Source organism: Paroedura picta, chromosome 2, assembly GCF_049243985.1.
Source record: "Paroedura picta isolate Pp20150507F chromosome 2, Ppicta_v3.0, whole genome shotgun sequence".
NCBI classification, from domain to species: domain Eukaryota; kingdom Metazoa; phylum Chordata; class Lepidosauria; order Squamata; family Gekkonidae; genus Paroedura; species Paroedura picta.
Window position 1 is genome coordinate 110888724 of NC_135370.1, and position 8694 is coordinate 110897417.

The window sequence follows — 8694 nt, forward strand, 5'->3', positions numbered from 1 at the left end:
TTGCTGGGGGGGGAAGGGAATGGCAAACCACCCCGAATTGAGTCTGCCATGAAAACGCTAGAGGGCATCACCCCAAGGGTCAGACATGATCCGGTGCTTGCACAGGGGATACCTTTACCTTTTATCCTGTTTGGAGCAAAGCCAGCTACCTTGAAGGGGTCCTGGCATGAAACAAAAGACTGAAAGGAATGGCCACAAGTCCCTGATACTTTTTTGGGGTCTAGTTGGCTGGAATATGATAATACCCCAAGTTGTTAAATCTATCCTGTCTGCAACAGCTAATGTGTGAATGAAATGCTGATGTTGCTCTTCTGGAGAGCACTTTCTATATTGCTGATGCAAGTGTTAAGGATTATGTGGGTAGAGTGATTATCTCATAAGGATAAAACAGGAATGACACTCAGTAGTCAGAAGACATCCTGCAGCCTGGACAAGCTGCTTATTGGATGAATAATTGCTTGGGGGGACGGGAAATCATGGCATGTGAAAAAGAGTGGCAGAGTAAATTATGGAAGTTTCTAGTAAAGGTTCTAGCCTAAGAGCTAAGAGAGCCAGTTTGATGTAGTGGTTAGGAGTGCGGACTTGTAATCTGGCATGCCAGGTTCGATTCTGCGCTCCCCCACATGCAACCAGCTGGGTGACCTTGGGCTCACCACAGCACTGATAAAACTGTTCTAACCGGGCAGTGATATCAGGGCTCTCTCAGCCTCACCCACCCCACAGGGTGTCTGTTGTGGGGAGAGGAATGGGAAGGCGACTGTAAGCCGCTTTGAGCCTCCTTCAGTTAGAGAAAAGCGGCATATAAGAACCAACTCTTCTTCCTCTTCTTCTTCTAATGTTATGTAATGCATAGTTCATGTACAGATACATTCATATACAAGCTTGTACATGTTATAGGACTATTGTGTCAAGTTATAAATGAAAGTGTTGGCATTAGTTCAGAGACTGAAACACATAATGAATCATACAAGAAAGATGTTTCATACGTTGGGATGAAGAAATAGCATTGTGTGCAAAGACTGATGGAGAAGCTCTATGGTGAGGCTACAACAGAATGAATGCTACTTGGTGGGCATAAAGGAACAGATAATTTCACTTATCTAAAGAAAAAACCCCCAAAGAAATGCACCCACCCATTCATTTGAGTTAGACTTCAATTCTGTGTTTGGAATGGAAACAGCTATATCATCTTTGTTAATTGATCTGCATAATCAAGTGGTTAAGGGTATTGTTTGATTATTATTGATGTACTAGCTTCAAAGCCTGTTCCTAAGAATGGGCCTTTAAAGGGTCCCCTACCCTGGCCTCCGGCCAGGCAGCTTAAGGTGGCTTTGGGCCACAGCTCGCAGCCAGATCAAGTGGGGCGGGCAGGCGGCTGACCAGATCATAGCAGGGCCAGGACAGAGCTCCTTAGCAGGCAGTCAGCAGGCCGGGAGGCCCTCGTTAGCAGGCCCAGGCTAGCAGGCCAAGAGGCCCTCATTGGCAGGCCCAGGCCAGCAGGCCAAGAGGCCCTTGTTAGCAGGTTCTGCTTAGCAGGCCAAGAGGCTCTTGTTAGCAGGCCCTCTACCATGACCCTTTGCCCAGGACCCTCTCCCCTTACTTGTTGCTGGCTCCAGGCACTGAGGTGCATCTGAGAGCAAATAGGCTAGAGTCCAGGGACAGAGGGTGGGAGCTGCAGGGGCAGGGCCAATCAGGGTGCAGCCAACTTTGGCTAGGCTGAGTTACAGAAGTCTAATCTGGAAGTGACCGTTACATGGATCACTGTGGCCAATGGTTCTGAGAACAGGTAGGGTGCTAGTAGCCTTGCTTGGTGCAGAGGGAAAAACACCAATTAGGCTATTCTTGTGATCTGAAATGGAGGCATCAAAGATCACCCCCAAATCCCAGACAAGCAGTGTTGGTGTTAGTTGTACGCTGTCAAGGCATGGGAGATGCCTGATCCTGTCCCCTTCTACACAGCCATAGGATTTCCATCTTGGAGGGGCTGAGTTCCAGTCGGCTCTGCCTGAACCATCCAGCCACTGTTTCCAAACAGCTGGCAAATGTATCCTGGGGGGAGAAACTTGCTGGCCGGCAATAAGGGAGTTGAGCTGGGTGTCATCTTCATCCCAGCCCAAATCCCTGGACCAGTTGGCCCAGAAGGCACTTATAGATGTTGAAAATGTAAGTGAGAGTATCACCCACATGGGATCACCAAGGGATTTTACAACTCCTCCCCCACAGCAACCTTCTGTATCCAGTTCTGGAGAAAGGAGACCAGCCATTTTAACACAGTCCCCCTAATCCTGGTTTTGGCAAGGCAGTGGGCTAACAACTCGAGATTGACCACATCAAATGCAGCTGACAGGTCTAAAAGTACGAGGATGGTCAAACCGCCCTGGTCCAACTGGCTGCCGTATAAACTGCCATGGACTAGGAGTGCTAGGAATGGCAGCCTAAAAGTCTAATCTTTAACCGCTTCTGCGGAGCGGTTAAAATAAAACAGTAAGGGCCCCGAGGGCGGGCCCTGTTTGGGATGAGGAAGGGTGCCGATTGGCCCCTTCCTCCGGACTTACAATTGGAGGGCCCAATCTTCGCACCTGCCGATTGGGCCCTCCGATTGTCAGTCCGCCGGCAAGGGACCAATTGCGAGCTGCGCTCTGTGCGGCTTGCGATTGGTCCCTTGCCGGCGGACTGATATATTTAGAGTACAGCGGGCTTAGTTTCTAGTAAATAAATAATTGTCAGGCAGTATAATTATTTTAAGACAATAATTATATTTTCTCTGTAATTTCCCCTAAACAATAATCTAGCCTCCATATTTTGTCCCAACTGAATTGTCTAATCTGTGTTCATATAGATTATTATATTACAGTAATCTATCCTAGTTCCTACTGGGATTGGAATAGATTATCATGGATACATTTCCCTTCTCAAGGAAAAGATGCAGATGGTGTCCCAAGCAAATTAAGTTATAAGTATCATGCACTACACCAGACACGTGTCTTCATCTGTAAGGACCCCCGCATAGCACCAACAAGCTATGAACTTACTTTTTTCAGAGGAATGCAGCCCTATCCATCTGACTCCATTCCTATATCTGAGACTGATTGCAAAACTTGTATCCACAATCATCCAAAAGCAGACAATTTTATCATAATTTATGTGCCCCCCCATTTATCTAGTACATGTATTTATCTGGTGTGTGCATGCATGAGTTCACATACACACAGAAACCTAAATGTTAGAGTTTAGTGTGCACAGCGGAATGATTAAATAAGAAGGAAGAGATAGGATATGTAAAGCTGCTACGGTCAAGGAAACAAGCTCTGCTGACTGCCTCCCTAAAAGATGTGTCTGGTGTTTAAGGAAAGAATAAATGCAATCACCTTTTGTTATTTTGCAAGCCAGACTAGATGGCCCTCCAAATCCACTGTCTTTGGGTCTCAACATGTATGTGAGAACTATAATACAGGATTGGGTTCTGGCAGCTTGGATTGCATTTCCATCCAGAGGAGGAGTGTGGTTTTGTTCCAGAGGGAATTGTGATGTAAATCTGTAACACTATAGTGTTGAACTGCCACGGCCTTGGGTCATGTCAATATGGCGGTAGCTCTTTACAATAAAGATCTTATTGAGGTGAATTCGGGAGCCTGTCTAACTTGTATTATTTTACTCAGTTACATCTCCTTTCTGCATTTTGGGTTGAACTGGTTCCAGCCCTAATGTGCTGCTGAGCTGTTGCCAGTATGCTTTTTATTAAGCAATAGTCTTAGAAAGTAAAACCTGAGTCTTTAATGTGGCCTCTCATACCTGTTTTAATACTGGTGAGAATAATCTTATATTTCACCAAAACTATGTGTATTTAGTTTCTGGCTTCCTGGATAATTGAGGGTTCCTGTTAAAAAGCCTTGAACAATCCTTGCTATAGAAAACGGGCTGTAAAGACCTCCTCTGTTTGGAATTAAAGGTGAAGGTGTTAAACCCAGACAATAAAACTCAGATCAAAGTAGCTAACAGAAGGGGCCATAAGAAGAGCAGATTGTCCTTTCGACTCTGTCACCATCACAGAAGGTGCCACCTCTCTCTTTTTGTAATTGAATTTCATGAAAAAAGCAAAGCTATTCTTTCCAGATGTAATCCAATCAGGCTGCTGGCTGAATCCACAAGGAAAGCACCTGCTTTGTTTGCTTTAGGTTTGGGCAACAGACACTCATTGCCAACCTCACAGTTAAGCCCTAACCCTAGCTTGTGGGGGGCCGCAACACCTGTCGGCCAAGGAAGCCGTTAACCTCATTGAAGACCGACAAGAAGGTGGGGCTTTGGATTTTGTAGGTTTGCTTAAAAGGACAGTTGCCCTCCTAACTGTAAGGGTCAGGTCCAGGAGCAATAATGAACACCTCATGAATATCATACACCCACGTTTTGGATTTGAAGGTTGCCCCTTCAGTTAAATGAGAATCTGAAGGTAATTTGTTATTTTCAGTGTTAAGACAAATAATGCAAATGAAGAATACTTTCCAATATTTCTCTATGTTCTGAACCGCTTTATGAGAAACACCCCGGCCAAGTATTTTAATATGTGCATAAAATTTCATGTCCCCACACAGAAAAAAACTTCCTTCTTGGCAGGCCCTTCTCTCATTAGAGAGCTACTGGCAGACAGCCCTTTTGCTTACAAGCTCGCTGTGGCTGTGAATAGAATCAATTCCCGTTTGTAGAATTCCCAGCAGGCATATTTGGTACAGTTGACACCATCTCCTGTCTTGTAGCCATGTCCCCACCACTAGGCCATCCCTACAACTACAGTGTTTGAGCAGTTCAGGTAATGTTTAATCCACTTAGTACAGTAAAAACATTAACTTGACTAGGGAGGATCTGTTTGTTTTTTTAAAACATGTTGTTATCCTGTAGAACTTGTTGCCAAGGGTGCAGTGATAGCTAGTATTTTAGATGGTTTTAAAAGGGTATCATTTATTTATTAGATTTTTAGGCTGCCTCTCTCTAAAAATGGTCTAATTCATAGCCCCATACACAACTACTAGTCATGATGGTTAAATGGAGTCTCTGTGCTCAGTGACAGAGAATACCAGTCACCAGAAGACAATACCAGGAGGAGTGGACCCTGGAGAGGGTGGACTTTGGGGAGGAGAGGAACCTCCTCCAGGAGAATCAGTTGTAACGGGCAGTCCTACTTCTGCGCCATGGCTTGTGGTTTTTCAAGGAATATCTAGTTGGCCACTATGGAAGACAGAATACCAGAGAAGATCAACCTTTGACTGACATGGGATAGAAAACCTTGAAATTAATTAGGTTAATTTAAGAAAGTTATACAGAAGGATACATTTCCATAATCTAGAGAAATCACATAATTTGGACTCTTTATTTTTTGCATCATTTCACAGACTGCTTGTGATGGTTGGGCTGACACATGTTTCCATGAGGAAGTGATGAGAAAGCCATCATGATGAGAAAGCCATTGGTGGGCAAAGATTCAGTTCTTGTTGTGGTAAATAAGGTGTTGTTGTTGTTATGTGCGAAGTCGTGTCCGACCCATCGCGACCCCATGGACAATGATCCTCCAGGCCTTCCTGTCCTCTACCATTCCCCGGAGTCCATTTAAGTTTGCAGGTAAATAAGGTAGACAACCACAAACTTGGGTGACTGGGGATACTGAAGAAAAAGTACCGGCTGTAAAAAGCAGATCTGACATACAGACCACTTTACATTATGAGCACTCCAGATGTATCTGCAAGAAATTGTGTTGATAATGAGAACTATGTATATATTTAAAAGATTGTGGTTCATATTAAACTCGAATTTCAAATACTAGACTGGTTAAGAAACAGAATCTCTTATGCACTACACATGTAGGTCCAATAATCAGTAGCTCTGTTTGAGTTGAATGAAATGAAAGAAATGGCTTATAGATTAGTATTCAGTTTTCAGGGTGAAGCAAAACCACCCATTTACCGCACCAGGATATCCAGTGATGTCACAAGTGCAAACTATTGCTTCCCCCAGCCTTTTAGTTTTATGTAGAAAGTCTTGCACTTGGGCCAACATGGCAGTGGGAGCAAAATTTGCCTGCTCTCCCTGATACTGACTGGTCCAGGCTTCACTATCAGGAACAGCTAGAGAAACTGTGCACAGATACACTTGGCACTCCAACCCAGGAGTCTCACAACTTTGCAGACTCTGCCTCCATATAGCGAACACTTGTAGTAATGATAATAGCCATTGACAGTTCATTCATATTAATCGAGCTTCATATTATCTCAAAGCATTTACTATATTGTTTCAGTAATGATTTTCAAATGCATTATTACTATTCCTATTTGGCAGATAGCTGTGCGAGGCCCAGAGCTTGTGGATTGCAAAAAACACTATGGTTCACTTCATTTGAACTAGGGGCCATTTGATTCATAGCTCACTCTTTTACACTGTGTTGTCCTGTTTTTTTAATGAGGTACTTCATCTTCAGGGAAGGATTTCATTCCGTTGCATTTGATACACTTGAGCTTTGCCTGATTAGGCTCCCAGAAACCAGAGTTTTTGCATGCTTTGCACTTTGCTACAGGAAATGGTTATTGTCCCCTCTGTTTTGAATGGTTGCTATAATGTTAACTGTGCAAATACAGTTATCAGAAAGCAGTCTGTATTCTACAAGGAACAGAGTGCATTTTAGTACAGTCACCTAGCTGAAACTGGTTGTCTCCAATCTGGAGACTGAGCAGGTGCTACTTTCTTCTCCTCCCAGAGTTCCATCACATCCCTCAGTTTGAGTGATGCCTTCTAAGTCGGTTGGGTGTTTGGCCACAACTGCATGCAATACCACGTGTTGAAATACATTTAGTCCCCAAACTAAGCTCTCTTTTTAATAACTTTAAATGTTGCACTAATGAAAAAAATTAATTGCATCAACTTTCATGCAATAAAAACCAATTATTTCACAACCCAAATATTTTCATCTGCAGAATAAAGAAAAAATGTTGGAGAATTTTGATCTCATTCACAAAATTAACTTCTTTCTTGTATATTTTGTAACTGGTGTTTGTGTGTATATGAGTTTATACTTTTATTTATTTAAAATATTTACTAGACATCCTTTTCAAGATAGTTTGCAATATACATAAAAACTACAATAAAAACAATTAGCAAAACAAAAATTATACATACACATAAAAAGTCACAATTTAAAAACTCCAATAATAAGTAAAAAATAAATCAGTCAAATGCCATTCTAAATAAAATGGTTTTCAACTGCCTCCTGAAGTTTGATGATGAGGGGGGCCACATGTACCTCCCTAAGGAGGTGGTTCCATAATTATGGGACTGGCAATAAAAATGTCCTCTTGTAAAATCAGGTTTTATGCCTAAAAGATATATGAGAAATAATATACATTTTATTTTAAATGCAGTGGAATGTGTACACAGATCATAGCAATCTGTAGCCTTTGTGTTCCTAGATATTGAGAAAGCTTTTGACAATGTTTCTAGGAATTTTTTATGAGCAACATTACAAACTATGGGATCTGGTGAAAAGTTTCTGAACTCAATCCTACAAATCTACTTTTGCCAGGAGGCTGGAATTTTGGTTAATGGTATGCTTACAGGCAATACAATTAATATCAAGAAGGGTACTAGGCAAAGATGCCCATTATATCCTCTTTTGTTTAATCTGGTTTTGGAAACATTAGCCTCAAAGATCAGGCTTACAGCTGAACTTTTTGGGCTGTCTATGGATGGTGAGGAGTAAGTTAAGAAGTTATGCTGATGATGTTGTTGTGATATTAACAAACCTGAAGTTAAGGTGCCAATATTGTTAGATATCCTGAAAGACTTTGGTTATTATTCAGGTTACAAAATAAACACACAAAAAGCTAAGAGAATGGGTTTTGGAGCTTCAGATCAAGCTGAGATGAATTTCAGAAATAATTCCAGATGTGACGTTAACCCAAATCGAGTCAAGTATCTTGGTGTGACCATAGATAAGGACCTGACTAAATTATATGAAAGTAATTATGCTTTCCTATGGTCTAAAATCCAGCAAAGATGGACTAAAATGAAATTTTCTTGGTCAGCTATGCTGGCTATTGTCAAAATGAACATATTACCTAAGTTCAACTTTTTATTTCAAGTAATTCCATTGGGAGTTAAGGATAAGATTTTACAAAAATGGCAAGCTGAAATCAACAAATTCATATGATACTATAAAAGGCCAAGAATTGCTTTTAAAACTTTACAAGATGAAAAGAAAAGAGGTGGCCACGGTGTTCTGAACCTGAAATTTTACCCGCATGCAGCAGCTTTTATCTTGGCTGGTCGATTGGATTTCTGATCTGAATTCAAGGGATTTAATATTTGAGCAGAATGGTATGGATGAAGGTTTTCACAGTTTTTTTATGGCCAGGGTCCAAAATAAAGAGTTCAATAGAACTCAATTCATGGTTCTCTAATTTGTTAACTATATGGAAAAAGTACAAATCAAGACTAACAGCTGATTCATCTTTATTGAAATAGAGGTCTATTTTGATAAATTTCAACAGAGAAGACTGGGTTGTCTTAAATATAAAAGTATTTTGTACCCAACTGGGAAATTAAATTCTTTTGAAGGTCTTGTGGGCATGGGTATAGACATTCATTGGTTGGAGTATTATTAGATTATAACAAGATTCAATGCTGAATTCCCAAGATATATAGATATTAGACACA